The sequence below is a fragment of the Poromitra crassiceps genome (assembly GCF_964638095.1).
Source record: "Poromitra crassiceps genome assembly, chromosome: 7".
NCBI classification, from domain to species: Eukaryota; Metazoa; Chordata; class Actinopteri; order Beryciformes; family Melamphaidae; genus Poromitra; species Poromitra crassiceps.
In genome coordinates this window covers 41,542,677-41,560,176 of record NC_139628.1, presented here as the reverse complement: position 1 = coordinate 41,560,176, position 17,500 = coordinate 41,542,677, and the positions used below count along the sequence as shown (strand labels likewise).

At 46.0% G+C, this 17,500-nt stretch overlaps 1 protein-coding gene across 1 annotated transcript in view; it reads left to right on the top strand.

Annotated features, from left to right (window-relative positions):
* kdm6ba (lysine (K)-specific demethylase 6B, a) overlaps nt 1-17,500 on the top strand; it is a 170,918-nt gene that overhangs the window by 122,340 nt on the left and 31,078 nt on the right. Inside the window, exon 4 of the mRNA XM_083640369.1 lies at nt 4,195-4,256. The gene's annotated coding sequence lies outside the window, so the exon portion shown is untranslated. The remainder of the gene's footprint in view (nt 1-4,194; nt 4,257-17,500) is intronic.

Sequence of the window (17,500 nt, the reverse complement as noted above, 5' to 3'; positions counted from 1 at the left end):
AGGTGCAAGCAAAACACTAATATGAGGGTTTCCAAGTTCCAATCATGGAAGTTTGAAACCCTCATTAGTGTTTTGCTTGCACCTGTGTTTACCCTGCCTTTTCGACACAAAATGGCCCCCGTGAGAAGGGTCTCTATCCTGTATCTGCCGAGACCCCCCACCACTCAGATGGGGTAGTTAGTTACTAGTGGTGGTTGCAGGGCACACACAGGTCCTTGAAGGTTTGTTGAATTTGAGGGGGGGAAATCGATGCATTGAAAGTTTGACATAAATAGACGTGTCATTGAAAGTGCTTGAATTGATATATTTTGTTCTTTTATTTTGATGTATATATTTTTTCCTTAAAGGGATAGTTCTGTTTGTTTGAAGTTGGGTCCTATGAGGTACTCTCATACAGTCAGTGCACTGGGTAAAGCACTCTGGATGCATCGCGCACCGAGATGGGAGAACTGCACTCCAGCTGCAGCAGGCACAGAGAGCTGTCTGCTGTCTGCTGAGTGTGAAGGGGGCCATGAGCAAAAACGTAAAAAAACAACAGAAAAAATACATTAAATGCTTCCATACTGCTCACCTGGCATAATGCAAGTCTCCACAAGCCCTGAGATGCCAAGTTGACTTGAAAAGATGTCATGTACACCCTGTTTTTAGCTGAAATCGTCACTGGAGCTAGCAGCTGAAATTACAAAAAAAAACAAAAAAAAAAAAAACTAGGGTACAACCTTGCTATAGTGACGATTTTAGCTAGAAACAGGGTGTAAATTACATATTTTCAAGTCAACTTGGCATCTCAGGGCTTGTGGAGACTTGCATTATGCCAGGTGAGCAGTATGGAAGCACTTTATGTATTCTTTCTGTTGTTTTTTACGTTTTTGCTCATGGCCCCCTTCACACTCGGCAGACAGCTCTCTGTGCCTGTTGCAGCTGGAGTGCAGTTCTCCCATCTCGGTACACGATGCATCCAGAGTGCTTTACCCAGTGCCCTGACTGTATGAGAGTACCTCATAGGACCCCACTTCAAACAAACAGAACTATCCCTTTAACGTGTAACATAGCACAGTTGAGAAGTGTTCACACATTCACACCTCTCTCTTTGTAATAGTTGTCTGTGAGCTGCTGTGAAGCTGCTAGTTCCCATGATAAAGTGTTGTAGCAGTAATGAAGCTTGATCCGTGTCTCAAACGATGCCATGCTGGCTCGTTGAATTTGAGGGAATTGGGCCTGGAAAAGTCCCTGCAAAGTCCTTCCTTGAATGTGATGTTTGAAGAAGGTGTTGGAGCCCTGAGTAGGTGAATGTGTTAAGCTGGTTTACTGTTCACTAGGTCACTATGTACAGTATGCAGCATAGCAGTACAGCAGGGTTGCTTACAAATGGAACGCAGGTGTTAGATAAGCTGTGTGTGTGTGTGTGTGTGTGTGTGTGTGTGCTTGTGTGTACTTTCTTCCCTCACCTACCTCTCCTATCTTCCCCTCTCTCTCTCTCTCTCTCTCTCTCTCTCTCCTGCCTCTCTCCATCAGACTTGCCCTTCTCTCTTCACTCTCTCTGTACCTCTCTCGCCCTGTCTCGGCTGTTCCACCTTTTCAGCTTTTCTTTTGCCCAAGGCCTCTCGCCCTCCTTCTCCTCCTCTTCCTCCTCTCATGCTGCTCCTCCTCCTCCCTTCCCACTCTCAGCCCCATGCACCTCCTCTGATCTCTCTCTCTCTCTCTCTCTCTGTCTCTCTCTCTCCACACTGCTTAATGTCAAAGAGAGATGCTCCTACTGGTTAACCTTTACAGACAAAGGATAAACATCACTTTATCTCTCTCTCTCTCTCTCTCTCTCTCTCTCTCTCTCCCTCTCTCTCTCTCTCTCTCTCTCTCTCTTATCTCTCTCTCTCTCTCTTTATCTCTCTCTCCCTCTCTCTCTCTCTCTCTCTCTCTTTATCTCTCTCTCTCTCTCTCTCTCTCTCTCTGTGTGTCTTCAGTGTGGTGTGTTGGCAGGAATGTTAGATGAACAGTGTTGCTGAAGCGTCACAATACAATTGAACAAAGTAATACAAATATAAATAAGTAACAATAAATGTGTGATAAGTGTGTGTTACACTTGAATGACGGCGTATGTGCGCGTCACTATCTTTCCTCTCATGCTGTATCTCTCTTTTACCAGCCCTTGCTCCCCCTCTGTCTTTTCCTCCCCCATCTCAAGGTCTCTGTCTCTCTCTCTCTCTGTGTCTCTCTCTCTGTCTCTTTATCTCTCCTTCTCACCCCCCAAACTCCTCCCCCCGCCGTCCTGATATCGATCAAGGTCAAATGATTATGTCAAAGCTCGTGGCGTTTGTGTCGTATGTGTCTTGGCGGAATATATTTCGCCCATGCCAAAACTCCAGCCTCTGACCACGCCTCCAGCGTGTGCCTTCTTTTAAGGTGCCCCCCCCTCCCCCTACATGCCCCACATTCTCCCATTCCCCCATTCCCGACCCATGCGAACACAGCCGGTCCACCTTTACAGTGAGGCCAGCTGTGGCCCTTCAGGGGGGTGTGACCTTTGACCTCCCCGAGTTCAAAGGTGGAGGGCTTTAACCACCAGGCTGCTAGATCACTAAGGGCTGAGCCAGCTATACCTGCCTCTTATTGACACAACTGTCACGCGCACACACACACACACACACACACACACACACACACACACACACACACACACACACACACAATGTGTGCGCGCACACACACACACACACTTGTGCACACACACAAACACGCGCGCACACAACTTGCCGGAGGCTATGTACATATGCCATGTTGCGTCCACGCTCAATAGAGAAACATATGGGAACCGCCATGCGTGGGTGTGTTTTATGTTGTAGCGCTGCAGGTAGAATGTCAGAGAGAGAGAGAAAGAGAGAGAGAGAGGAGCAGAATGAAATAGAAGAGAGGAAAGTGGGGGAGGTTGAAGGAGAGAGAGTTTCTTCAAAGGGATACACCACGTTGTGGGATTGGTCTCTTTAGTCGCTTTTTCTGTGAAACGGGGGGGGGGGGGGGACAGTGCTCTCTGGTTCAAAGCATTATATTTGTGTCATCATAGAGATATGACCACTGTTTGGAGTTCATAGGTCACTCGGATGACGCTACAGAGGAGGAGGAGTCAGAGGAGAGGGGGATGGTGACGTGTGGGCAAGAGGAGGAGGGGAGAGAAAGGTGGTGACATTTCACTGGCAAACGAGTGTCGACCGCAAACCCGTTCAGAAAAGGCCATACTTCCTGTGCTGTGTGTTTGTGTAAGATAGAGGCGGGGTGCGTTCGTTTCGTGCCCCTCGTTCTCTGTTTCGTGCAGTGTGTGCAGTGCATTTGTGTGCGTGTGGATGCCTGCTTTAGTGTCTGAGCGCCGTCGCAGGTGCTATGCGTGCCAGGGTTACAAGTGGAGGTGTGTGTGTGTGCGTGCGTGTTCGTGTGTGTGTGTGTGTGTGTGTGTTGGGGGTGGGGGTGGGGGTGGGGGGAGGAGGTGTACAAAAGTGCCACCTGTTCTCAGTCATGTGGCCCAGCAGCGACACTATGAATCACTGAACAGGCGGCGTATGAGGGACACACACACACACACACACACACACACAGATGGCCACAGTGCTGGTCCAGGCGCTAGCTGTGCATTTGGGCTGACACACTCACACAGACTGTGGTTTCATAAGCCCACAGCGGCCGACATATCGACAGCGTTTGCGACCGCAAAACGCCCAAAAGAGCGTCAACGAGCGAGTGGACGAGGCAAACACGAACGCTGGCTGTCTCCTGACCGCAGGACGGGATCTGATCTATTAACCCTCGACTCGAAGTGCCGACGAATCGCTGACCCCCGCTTAACCCGGCGCCGGAATGTCACGCATGTGCTTGACCCACTTTTGACCACAGGTGAAAAATAGATCCGCCGTCACACGACACACTTCACTGTATTCCAAATTTAGACCGTCGATTCGCGGAGGAAGTCGTTGACTCAGCTGCTGCTGCTGCTGAATATGGATTCCAGGTTGATTTTTTGATACGCGCGGCTGCATTGCCTGCGTATGGAAACGCCTGAGTGTTCGAATCTCTGTTGACTCCAGGCTGAGTTTGGAGTGAATGTCGATGGGGCTGACGCGACAGAATGTCTTCAGTCTGTGTCTGGCTGGTGTTTTGACGCTGTTTGACCTTTAGGCTGACCTTTGTCCCTCCATGCTGTGTTTTCAGGAGGTGGGAGGTGTCATGGTGGCCTGCTGAACGAGACAGACCACATTACCCACACTCACCAGGTAAATATATCTTTCTGTCGTTCTTTCAGACACAGGCTCACATGTCCACTGAGTACATTATAGAGTGCCTACATGTAGGGCTGGGTGATATGGACAAGTCAAATATCACAATGTTTTCTGACCAAATACCTTGATATTGATATTGCGATAATATTGCCTGCATACATACATACACAATACATACATATATACATACATACATACATACATACATACTGTAGATACTGTACATACATAGCCTACATACATACATACATACATACATACAGTACATACATACTGTACATACATACATACATACATACATACATACATACATACATAGCCTACATACATACATACATACATACAGTACATACATACTGCACATACATAGCCTACATACATACATACATACATACATACACATACATACATACATACATACATACATACATACTGTACATACTGTACATACATAGCCTACATACATACATACATACATACAGTACATACATACTGTACATACATACATACATACATACATAGCCTACATACATACATACATACATACAGTACATACATACATACATACATACATACATACATACTGCACATACATACATAGCCTACATACATACATACATACATACATACACATACATAGTACATACATACATACATACATACAGTACATACATACTGCACATACATACATAGCCTACATACATACATACATACATACATACATACACATACATAGTACATACATACATACATACATACATACATACAGTACATACATACTGTACATACATACAGTACATACATACATACATACATACATAGCCTACATACATACATACATACATACATACATACATACATACATACATACAGTACATACATACTGCACATACATACATAGCCTACCTACATACATACATACATACATACATACACATACATAGTACATACATACATACATACATACAGTACATACATACTGTACATACATACATACATACATACATACATACATACTGTACATACATACATACATACATACATACATACATACTGTACGTACATACATACATACATACTGTACATACATACATACATACATACATACATACATACATACTGTACGTACATACAGTACATACATACATACATACATACATACTGTACATACATACATAGCCTACATACATACATACATACATACATACATACATACTGTACATACACACACACGCCTTCCCCTGTGTGTGTACTGTGGGGAGACAGCTAGATAACACACACACACACACGCCTTCCCCTGTGTGTGTACTGTGGGGAGACAGCTAGATAACACACACACACACACACACACACACACACACACACACACACACACACACGCCTTCCCCTGTGTGTGTACTGTGGGGAGACAGCTAGATAACACACACACACACACACACACACACACACGCCTTCCCCTGTGTGTGTACTGTGGGGAGACAGCTAGATAACACACACACACACACACACACACACACACGCCTTCCCCTGTGTGTGTACTGTGGGGAGACAGCTAGATAACACACACACACACACACACACACACACACGCCTTCCCCTGTGTGTGTACTGTGGGGAGACAGCTAGATAACACACACACACACACACACACACACACACACACGCCTTCACCTGTGTGTGTACTGTGGGGAGACAGCTAGATAACACACACACACACACACACACGCCTTCCCCTGTGTGTGTACTGTGGGGAGACAGCTAGATAACACACACACACACACACACACACACACACACACACACACACACACACACACACACCTTCCCCTGTGTGTGTACTGTGGGGAGACAGCTAGATAACACACACACACACACACACACACACACACACACACACCTTCCCCTGTGTGTGTACTGTGGGGAGACAGCTAGATAACACACACACACACACACACACACACACACACACACACACACACACACACACACACACATGCCTTCCCCTGTGTGTGTACTGTGGGGAGACAGCTAGATAAGAAAGTGAGTAAGCAAAGAGTAGGAGGAAGACAAAAGAACGAGCGGGTGTAAATCACACAAGTAAACCACACGCATTCATTAGTGAAGAAGGTGGTGGTGGGTTGTGAAATCATGGGTGTGAGTGGACCGCTGCTCCTTCAACACACACACACACATATACACACACATATACACACACACACACATACACGCATCACCAATATGCTCTTGAATTGAGTGTGTGTGTGATGTGTCAGCCTGTGTGTAAGTCCGGCAGGACTCTGTCGTAGTATTAGTCGTCTGAGTCAGATTACAAACTTTTTAACTCTTCGCTCCTCAACTTTGTAGCACGTCAGAATAAGAGCAGCGTTTTATCCGTTTTTTCGGGAGTTTGTCCCATTCAGGAACGTACCCATGAAGTGATGGAGAACATCCACACCAAAACCACCCATGTGTCCCCAGTAGATCATTGTAAGACTGACCTGTTGGCAATGCTAAAGTGTTAGCGGTTTTTGTCACACTAGAAATCCCACACGCTACGCACGCTCGATTCCTACGGTGCATGGCTGCTCGCAGACGCAGCTCGCACACTACATTTCATGACGGTTTTTACACAAAACGGACAAAACCTAACCACATTCAAAATTACTTTGCATTTTTAGCTGTAGAGTTGCAACAAGTTCTCCTATTTTTCACTTTTGAGATAACGCTCGTCAGCTGCTATCAGTATGCTCGCCTGTTAGCATGGAGCACGGCGGGGAGGCATGGATGACTTTGCCGTCTATGAGTGCGTTTACATGCACACCAATAAACTGTTTATTAGCGGATTTCTAGAGTTACCTGATTATTCAAGTGGTCATGTAAACAGCATAAACGGATAAGCTTTATCCGTTTATGGTCATAAACGGGTTATGAGAAAACCGATTAACACACCTAGGTTTCTGCCCAATAATCGGTCTTCTCTCTGCATGTATACACCTTAACCGGGTTTCGTTCGGGTTTATATATCTGCGCATGTACGAGTTGCGGGAGAGAGATGCACAGGAGCGCGTGAGAGGCATGCAGGGAGAGACGCGCTGCACTCACTGGCCCCTCTCTCCTCCCTCTCCCCCGGCCACAGCGCACCGCAGCCGGCTTGGCGAGATGAAAGTGCACGGAGCCCCTGGCTGAGCGGAGCGGGGAGCTCTGCTCTCTCTCCCCGCACAGAGCCGGTGTCCCTAACAGGCACCGCTGCTGCACTGCACTATCATGTTGAAATGTCGATATTCTACAGGAGAGGACGAATATTTGTTTCGGATTGCAAATAGAATGACAAATTTATTAATAAAACGCATTGGACTGTCCAAGGTGATCTGTGCGTGACGATTTTTTTCAGATGACAGATTAAAAAAAACACGTAGCCTATGGACAACAGACTCAGTCGTTCAAAACACAACACACACATAACGTTAATATCCGTGACAAATTCTGTCCGTTTTCTGACAGGTAGGCTACAGTATTTCAATTCAACAGACGTTGTGGGTCATGAACATTTGACGTGCTTAATTCACCTCACCTGCCTGCCTCTGTGCTGTGTGCTCGGTAAAGTTGGAAATATTATTGACAGATGCACTTCCAAAGCGACGCTTATTCCAATTTTAGTAAAGTAGACGAGATACACAACCTAATTTTCACCTAAACCATCCTCTGCGCTGGACAAATAAATTACGAAAATATGATTTTGCATTTTGCAACTATATTCTGTTGTTTTATTGCGGAATTACTGCCGCCTTTCTGGAGAGAAATCCGACTAATTGACTGAATCATGTAAACCCGGGTTTCTCCTATTGTCGGATTATTAAAGTGCATGTAAACGCAGAAATCAGATTATTGCCATAAACTGATTATTCCCAGTTATCAGTTTATTGTGTGCATGTAAACGCACTCTATGTTCTCGTCACTTAACAGGTAAGTTGGCCAATCTCCCCCGCAAAGGAACTCTGCGTGTTCCTTTAAGAGCGCGCCCAGCCTTTTCAAGCTCCTCTAGAGTTGACTTTTGACTACCTATTGTGCGTTTTGAAAGTGACTGGAGCGCTTAGCTTATCATAGCGCTACATTAGCTTATCATAGCGCTACATTAGCTTATCATAGTGCTACAGTTGGGATTAGAGGGTTGTGTGAGGTGCTTGAGGAAAGCCGGGCTCCCTGACGGCCCCCTTCTCCCCCAACTCAGCGCCATAATTATCGGGGCTGTAGACCTTCATTCACCCCGCTATGGAAGCTATAGCTGGGTGTGCTAAGCCAGTCTGACTGCCTGTGGGGCTGTGTGTGTGTGTGTGTGTGTGTGTGTGTGTGTGTGTGTGTGTGTGTGTGCGTGCGTGCGTGCGTGCGTGCGTGTTGAGGTGATTATTATCGTGTCTGTCGGCCTCTCAGCGTACCCAAAAGGCTGACTCACGATATGCCACACACACACACACACACCCACACATTCAATCCAACTAGCAAACTCCGCCTTGGAAAAATGAAGCCAACCCAGAAGTGGCAAAAGCTGCAGTTCCAGGAATGGCCACTTGAGGTTGGCTCCTAAAAGCGAGTCGTTCCCCGTAGACCCCCATATTAAAATCTCCAACTTTACAGCACAAGTAAACATGTTTACAGCGGTAAACACCGCTAATTTCACCATTCATGACAACTGGGGGGTGAATATTTATATAACTCACCCGTCCATCTATGATAGTAATAGACGGTAAATCAGACTATGATTTGGGGCGTGATTGACATGTCGCCTGTCCAGTGATTGCACAGTTCGCCAGTGAGGTAGCAATAGCAGGCGGCAAAAAGAAAAAGATGGCGACAGTCCAAGGGGTGACATCACAGTGGCTAGGTCCGTATTTTTATAAAGTCTATGATTCAGACCCACACACAGATCCCACAGATCGGAGGCAGATAAGTACCATCTGTACCAGACACACACGCACACTCTCCTATGACTGTAAAACACACACACACACACACACACACACACACACACACACACACACACACACACACACACACACATACACATACTCTCTCTCTCTCTCTCTCTCTCTCTCTCTCTCTCTCTCCCATGACTGTACAGTGCACGCAGCCACACTCTTTTCTGCTCCTGCTCTGTCTGGACCTCATCAGAATTATATGCTGTTTATTTTTAAGTGTGTGTGTGTGTGTGTGTGTGTGTGTGTGTGTGTGTGTGTGTGTGTGTGTGTGTGTGTGTGTGTGTGTGTGTGTGTGTTCGTGCGTGCGTGTGTGTGTGCGTGGCATGACAGGAATTTTTGGGGCTTGTACCCATGGGAGAGCCGCTATATATATCTGGGGTGTGAGAACTCAGCCGTCCTCCTTCCCCTCCCCAATCACTTTAATTACACACTCAGTCAGACACACACACACACACACACGCAATGCGCCCACCCGCGACAAACACACACACATAGGCCTGCCTCCCTTCCACACACACACCCACACAGACATGAGTACAGGATTGCTAGCTACGCATAAGAGCTATAAGAACTTAAACACACATTACTTCACAATGCTTTTCCCCCTTATACTCCCTTCCTGCCAAACACACACACACTCACACACACACACACACACACACACACACACACACACAGTACACACACACACACACACACACACACACACACACACTCACAGTACACACACACACACACACACACACACACACAGGACCCCCGGGATTGACTGTAATGCCTTGACTTCACCGGATGTGGGGGAGGGAGGATGGCGATTGAACTCATTGGGGAGACATACACTTAATATTTTCACATACTTATTATATACCGTACAATACATTCATGAGAGAAACAGCTGGAGGAAGCTGTGTGTGTGTGTGTGTGTGTGTGTGTGTGTGTGTGTGTGTCTGTGTGTGTGTGTGTGTGTGTGTGTGTGTGTCTGTGTGTGTGTGTGTGTGTGTGTGTGTGTGTGTGTGTGTGTGTGTGGCAGCGTGTGTGGTACGCTGGAGTCCCACCCATGCCCACATCAATCACCAATCCTCTTCCTGTTCACTTTGCAGGGCTAATGGTCTCCCACCACACACGCACACACGCACAGAAGCACGCACGCACACACAGACACACACACACCCCATACTTTTCACACATCTTTCTCTCAAACGCGTATACACACACAATCTATATGTCCCGTTATTTCACAAACACACAATGTCACAACATTGTGGAGGATAATGAAGGATTGTAGCAGCTGCACAAAACCTGATACTGTAATAGTTTCCTTCTTGGTGACATACATTAATACACTATCTGTTTATTACATTATAGGAAGCTTTTCTTTTTGTATCAGTCTGAAGATGTTAATACATTATATGGATATTATATATTATATTATAAGGATATTGTACCATCAATCAACTATTTTTATGAGGTAGAAATGAACGCTGCCTCTAAGTTTTTGAATCGAACACTTACAGACATTCTAGTGGTATACTCGCATGTGCGTACATTCTCCTTAGGGCACACTCTCTCAAATACGCACATGCGCGCACACACACACACACACACACACACACACACACACACACACACACACACACACACACACACACACACACACACACACACACACAGCCTTCACTGTCATAAAGACCCCCACTGTTGCAGTCACCCATGTCTTTTTCAGAGTGCAACACAAAAGTCGTTATTGAGCGTTCATTGTCACATGACTGTAGATGCACGCTGGTGGTGCGGACGTGTCACGCACTTCATCGTGACTTTGAATCTGGCATCCGAAGCCCCGCCCCCCCAATCTCTCTCTCCCACCAGCCACCACTCCTGTCACTCTCTCCACTGGATACTAATGAAATGCTGTGGCTAATGAAGCAGAAATGCCTTGAGTGAGTTGCCGGTACCTCCAAATCGAGAGGCAAAGAGACCATCACTTCCTGCTTCAGCACTGTACCAGAGATTTTCTTCCGCAATTTATTTTCCCATAGACATTTCGTAAAAATGCTTATGAAAATAGTTTTACTTGGTCAAACCAAACGGTTCAGCTATATATCGGGAGAGACCATAGAACATTTCTCTCTGACCAACAATTTGATTAACTACAGAAAGTGTATGAAACCCATGTCGAAAATAGTCATACATTCTGTCATTGTCTTACTTATGGATGGAATTATAGTGAACATAAAATATTCCCCTTATAGCTGGGGATCCCCTGGGGTCCCCGGACCCAACTTTTTGAGAACCACTGACATAGCAACAGAGTAGATGTGTGGGCAGGTGGGTGGGTTGATTGGGTGTGTGTAATGTCCCAAAATGTCCTGATTTGATTGTTTAAGTCCCACTGTTTCATGATGCGAGCATAAATAAACTGTGTGAATCCCTTTGTCATTGTCTCGGCATCATCCATGACACACTCCTGTTCTCCCGTGGTGGCTAATTTTGCTTCCTGTAGTCTTGCTGAGCCAGGGACTTCTAAATATAACCCTTGTGTGTGTGTGTGTGTGTGTGTGTGTGTGTGTGTGTGTGTGTGTGTGTGTGTGTGTGTGTGTGTGTGTGTGTGTGTGTGTGTGTGTGTGTGTGTGTGTGTGTGAGATCAACGTGGCTATTTGGCGTTATTACACAGTACAAGATGGTTACTTTGGCCAGGAACGGCTGGAGCAGCCAAAGGTTTCCGGCCTCACAGAGAGCCATATGTGTTGTGTGTGTTGTTTACCTCACCCAGGATCATACTGTAGCTGCCAGTGAGCGCATGGCAAATAATGCACCAGATTGAAGGTGTTATTGTACTGGAATGGAGCAAGATATTTATTGCCCTGATAACTCAGGTTTTATTTATAGGCCTAACCATGTTTAGTCTATTGCTATCATAAATAATCCATCCAGACAGATATAATACAACCTTCAAGCTCTACATCTATGTGTGCATGTATGTATCTATGTATACACAGTAGAGGCTTTGACGTTTCTATAATATCTGTATAGATATACTATACATGCATATAAACACTATAGATATTATAAACACCTCATTATTCTATCTATCTACCTCCATATAGTGTATAATCCATCCATACACATTGGATGGATTATACACTATATGGAGGTAGATAGATTATAGTATTATAGTAGCCTACAATTAATCTGAAAACAACAATATCTCATAAAGTAGTCTACTCTAGTGTATAGACCCCTTATACGCCTACGTCACAATGACAACAAAGCAAGCTGCGCGCGCAACGTGTAGGCAGAAAGCAGTAAGCTTTGCATAGACAGACAGCGAAAACTCTGTCAAAGCCCCGCTGTCAGGACTGCTCTATGCCCATCTGCAACACACAGTTATATTTTAGTTTTAAAATGCAGTTCTCGGCTTACTACCACAGCTTATCGCCTGGTGATAAGCAATGTTATGCATCGAAATTAACGTTGTTTAATGGGACATGTCTTACAGACCCATACGCACTGGCGCTGTCAATTGGCCAAGCCTAGTGGCCGGCAATACATATCGTGCATTCCTTTATAACTGGGGATAGCGTAGATAATTATTCTGTAACTTGCAAAGATATATTGTTATGTTGATAATGCACACAATTCAATGACATTATGTAACGTTACTTGGTCGTTAACTAACCGAGCGATGTGGCTGAGCAGCCAGCTACAGGCAGCTTACCTGATTATGAGAGCACAAAGTCGGGCATTTTTAATGATGTCCTCGTTCCAATCAGTTCAACTTAATAATGACATTATTTAACGTTACTTGGTCGTTAACTAACCTAGCGATGTGGCTGAGCAGCCTAGTTTCAGTTTAGGCAGCTTACCTGATTATGAAGAGCACTGCAAAGTCGGGCATTTTTAACGATTTCCTCTTTCGGCTTGCAACCAAAGACACCTACGGTTAGCCTCGCACACACGCAATAGAACACAACACAACACAGTCTGTTACACTATCAACAAAGCAAGGAGTAAAGTTTTACCGAATCCCGTCAACTCATACTGCTTTTAATGCTAACCGTAGGTGTCTTTGGTTGCAAGCCGCAAGAGGAAATCGTTAAAAATGCCCGACTTTGCAGTGCTCTTCATAATCAGGTAAGCTGCCTAAACTGAAACTAGGCTGCTCAGCCACATCGCTAGGTTAGTTAACGACCAAGTAACGTTAAATAATGTCATTATTAAGTTGAACTGATTGGAACGAGGACATCATTAAAAATGCCCGACTTTGTAGTGCTCTTCATAATCAGGTAAGCTGCCTGTAGCTGTAGGCTGCTCAGCCACATCGCTCGGTTAGTTAACGACCAAGTAACGTTACATAATGTCATTGAATTGTGTGCATTATCAACATAACAATATATCTTTGCAAGTTACAGAATAATTATCTACGCTATCCCCAGTTATAAAGGAATGCACGATATGTATTGCCGGCCACTAGGCTTGGCCAATTGACAGCGCCAGTGCGTATGGGTCTGTAAGACATGTCCCATTAAACAACGTTAATTTCGATGCATAACATTGCTTATCACCAGGCGATAAGCTGTGGTAGTAAGCCGAGAACTGCATTTTAAAACTAAAATATAACTGTGTGTTGCAGATGGGCATAGAGCAGTCCTGACAGCGGGGCTTTGACAGAGTTTTCGCTGTCTGTCTATGCAAAGCTTACTGCTTTCTGCCTACACGTTGCGCGCGCAGCTCAATGTTGACAAGCTGTATAAGGGGTCTATACACTTTGAGAATCACTGATATAGGTAGCCTAAACCTAATCATAAATTCCTATAATCCATACATACACTGTCTATAATCCATACTGTGTATATAGGCTACCCAACTATGGTGTGTAGTAATCTAATCATAACACCATTATGATCTGTCTTCCTGTGATAATATGGCCTGTTTCACTTCTCCTTGTCCATAAATAGCCCAGTCACACGGAAGTGCGTGCCATCCAACAGACAGTCACGAGTCCGCTTCAAAAGAAAAGTGGATTAAATAAATAAACAAATGAAACTAGTGGAGGCTCCTTGCCTCGGCAGCTCCGGTACCGGATAGACTCGGGGGGGGGGGGGGGGGGGGGGGGGGGAGTCGGACTCGGTGCCAGTTTGCGCTGTCAGGGAATTCCGGGGCCGCGGTGACGTAAGGAGGGGCGTGCGTGTGGTGTGTGTGCGCTTCTCTCTGTGCGTCTCTCTCTCTCTCTGTGGCTCTGCTCTGTCCCTTTAAAACCCAGCTCAGCGCAATACGAGCCCTGCCTGCCTCTCTCAGCCTGGCTCCTCTCTGTGCTCACAGATAGAAAAGCAGCTCCAGTCGGACCGTCGCCGCACGACGAAGGGAAACACAACACGGAATAATAACGATATTAAGAAGAATATGAAACGACCATAGACCACGTTGGAGACAATAGAGAGAGGCTCTCTGGGCGATCGCGCGATCCAAGTTTGGTGGTTGTGTGGAGAGGAAGCGGCAGAGCCTTTAAAGCAGGATTATATCGCTGTTGTGCAGCAACACCGGCTGGTCGGGAATTTCTCTGCAGGCTCCAGCTCCAAACTTGCGGATACAAGCCTCGACACTGCGCCTGCGTGCGGAGCCCCTCTCAGGGACCACGAAACCGGATACATTGTAACGATTTTGGATGTAATTTCATGTTGTTTTTGGGTGGACGCGTCCATTTGGAGACAGTTGAGTGAACGGTGAGTGGAGGACCAGACCATTAGCTGCTGTGTGGTAGCTGCTAGCTGCCTGCCTGCTATGTGAGCCCGGTGTGGCCATTTAAAAGTCCAGCCGACTTTGTTTTGGTTGTAAGCAGGGACGTTAAAGCCGAACAAAGCTAAAAACGAAAAACGAATGCTCCCAAGGTGGTTTAACCAACCTACTTTGCTATTCATGGTCTCTCGGTATAATGATTCTCATAATATTCCTATAGTATTGATGTGATATCTGGACGTATCCTTAAATGTACCATATAGCCCTTTCTTTAATGGTGTGTTTGTTGATGAAGAGAGGCACTGTTGCTGTTCAGGACAACAATGAGTTGAATGATCGTAATCGATTAAAGCGGAACCCTTGAACGTCTGATGATGTTGGGGTGGGGGAATTTCGCCGACTATTTTCTTCACCCCAAATGACTCCTTGTAGCCCACGCGTGCGTGTGTGTCAGTTCAGCGAAAGTCTGATGAGTCGCGATTTATCATCACCACGCACGCATGGGTAATATAGGTGCTTATTCGCTTGGTGTCTCAGTCTGGATTGAGGTTATTTCTGTGTAATGGCGTTTTTTGCGTCTGGGCAACCCGCATCTAAAAAACACGGGATCATCCCATGGTGGAAGAGGGGAAGGAGAGCTAGAGGACAGGGGAGAGAAAATTGCCTGTGTAAGGAGATCTCACGCCATTGTGTGAGTGTGTGTACGTGTGTAGGAGTGGGTGTCTCGGTGCAATGATGGGACTAGGGGTGGGGGGTGGGCAGCCGTATAAAGTGAATGGATAGCTGCCACCACCCCCCAGTCAGCCCGGCCTTACGCACACAAAGAGCAGGGATTGAAAGGAAGTGATTTGCATCCCTCGGGTTTTTTTCGGGGGGGGGGGGAGGGGTGCTGTTTTGGGACTCGTCTTTTTAGGTTTTCTGGGGGAGTCAATTCATTAAAGTCGCACCATGATCGTGTTATTTAATCAGTGTGAGTGAGCTATTATTAGACCAAACCACGCGCTATCACCTTTCAGGGAACAGAACGCTCCTCTGATAAGGCTTCCAAATACATTTATGTCGACTTCGGCTTGATCTTTGCTCTCCTCGTTATAGCGATACAGCAGAACCACAACCTTCACACCGTACCAGCTGACGCGCACGTCTTCGTTTTCTGATGGCTGTGAATGCTTTCTTTGGAGCGCTCTGTGCGCCGAACTTACGCACGTAGAAAGTGAAATGAAGAACATTCTAAATTAGTCATTCTTCATTAATGATGCTCTTCTAAAAAAAAAAAAAAAATCTAATTAATTCTCGTTTGTTTTGGCGGCTGTTATTGGCTTATTGGCTTGGACTTAAGTGCTTACCCACCCCTTTTTCTCTCTCTCTCTCTCTCTCTCCACTTTACGACGACATCACTGGTCATCAGATAACCTTGTAACCCACCATGCATTTTTATTGCCCGCTATAAACGAGCCTAGATCTAAAAGAGCGGAGTGTGCTGGCATGGGGCCGCGAAAAGAGAGAGAGAACCCTTTGAAGGGTCACTTCCGATCAATCAGATCGATTGACATGGAAACCGGTGGCGTGTTTGTGTCTCCCCTTTTGATGTGGGGAGGCTGTAAAAAGTGAAGGTCCAAGTCTTCGCTCTCGGCTCTCTTTGGTTGGCTGTGTGTGTGTGTGTGCGCTGCTGCCTCAGCTCACCCGCCTCCGTTTGGTTTGTCCCGTGGTCTGTGTGTATGGGAGTGTGTGTGAATGAACAATCGCCGCCCATTCTACTATGGCGATGACGAACGTGGAGTAATATTAAAGCGACACACACACACACACACACACACACCACAAGTGAGGGAGATGATAGTAATAATGTTGCCAACTCCACACAATAGTGACTGACTCACAAAGCGTCATATTGTGTAAGCGTGTGTGTGTATAGTGCTGGTTCCCAATCTCAGGCCCTGGGACCCCCTGTGGGCTTTGATGGGAGTGATACAGGAGGTCCCCAGAAAAATTAGGATTATTTACATTTTAATATATATATTTTTTTAATTGAATATAATCAACCTATAGGGTTCCGTGGTTCACATCTGTATTGAACAAGAGTTTCTGCTGGTCTAATTGAGCTATTTTCGGATGCTTCTTGGCGTGAAAAAGTTTGGGAGTGCCTGTGTTAGGGGGATGGGTGGGAAGGGACAGAGCTGTGTGTGTGTGTGTGTGTGTGTGTGTGTGTGTGTGTGTGTGTGTGTGTGTGTGTGTGTGTGTGTGTGTGTGTGTGTGTGTGTGTGTGTGTGTGTGTGTGTGTGTGTGTGTGTGTAGGTGACCGGCTGCCATGAGAAAATGTGTCAGTAGGCTGGTTTAAACTGCTTAGTCACCTAACGCTCCTTTAACGGTTGGCGATGCTGAAACGAGAGCCGCCTTGTGTGTGTGCCTTTGTTGCTTCGGCCGTGCGTGATAATCCGTCACTTTTTTTGGTTTGTTGCCGCGTGTCCAAAAAACAAATACAAGCAAGTGTGGTTGTGTGTGTGTGTGTGTGGGGGGGGGGGGGGGGTGATT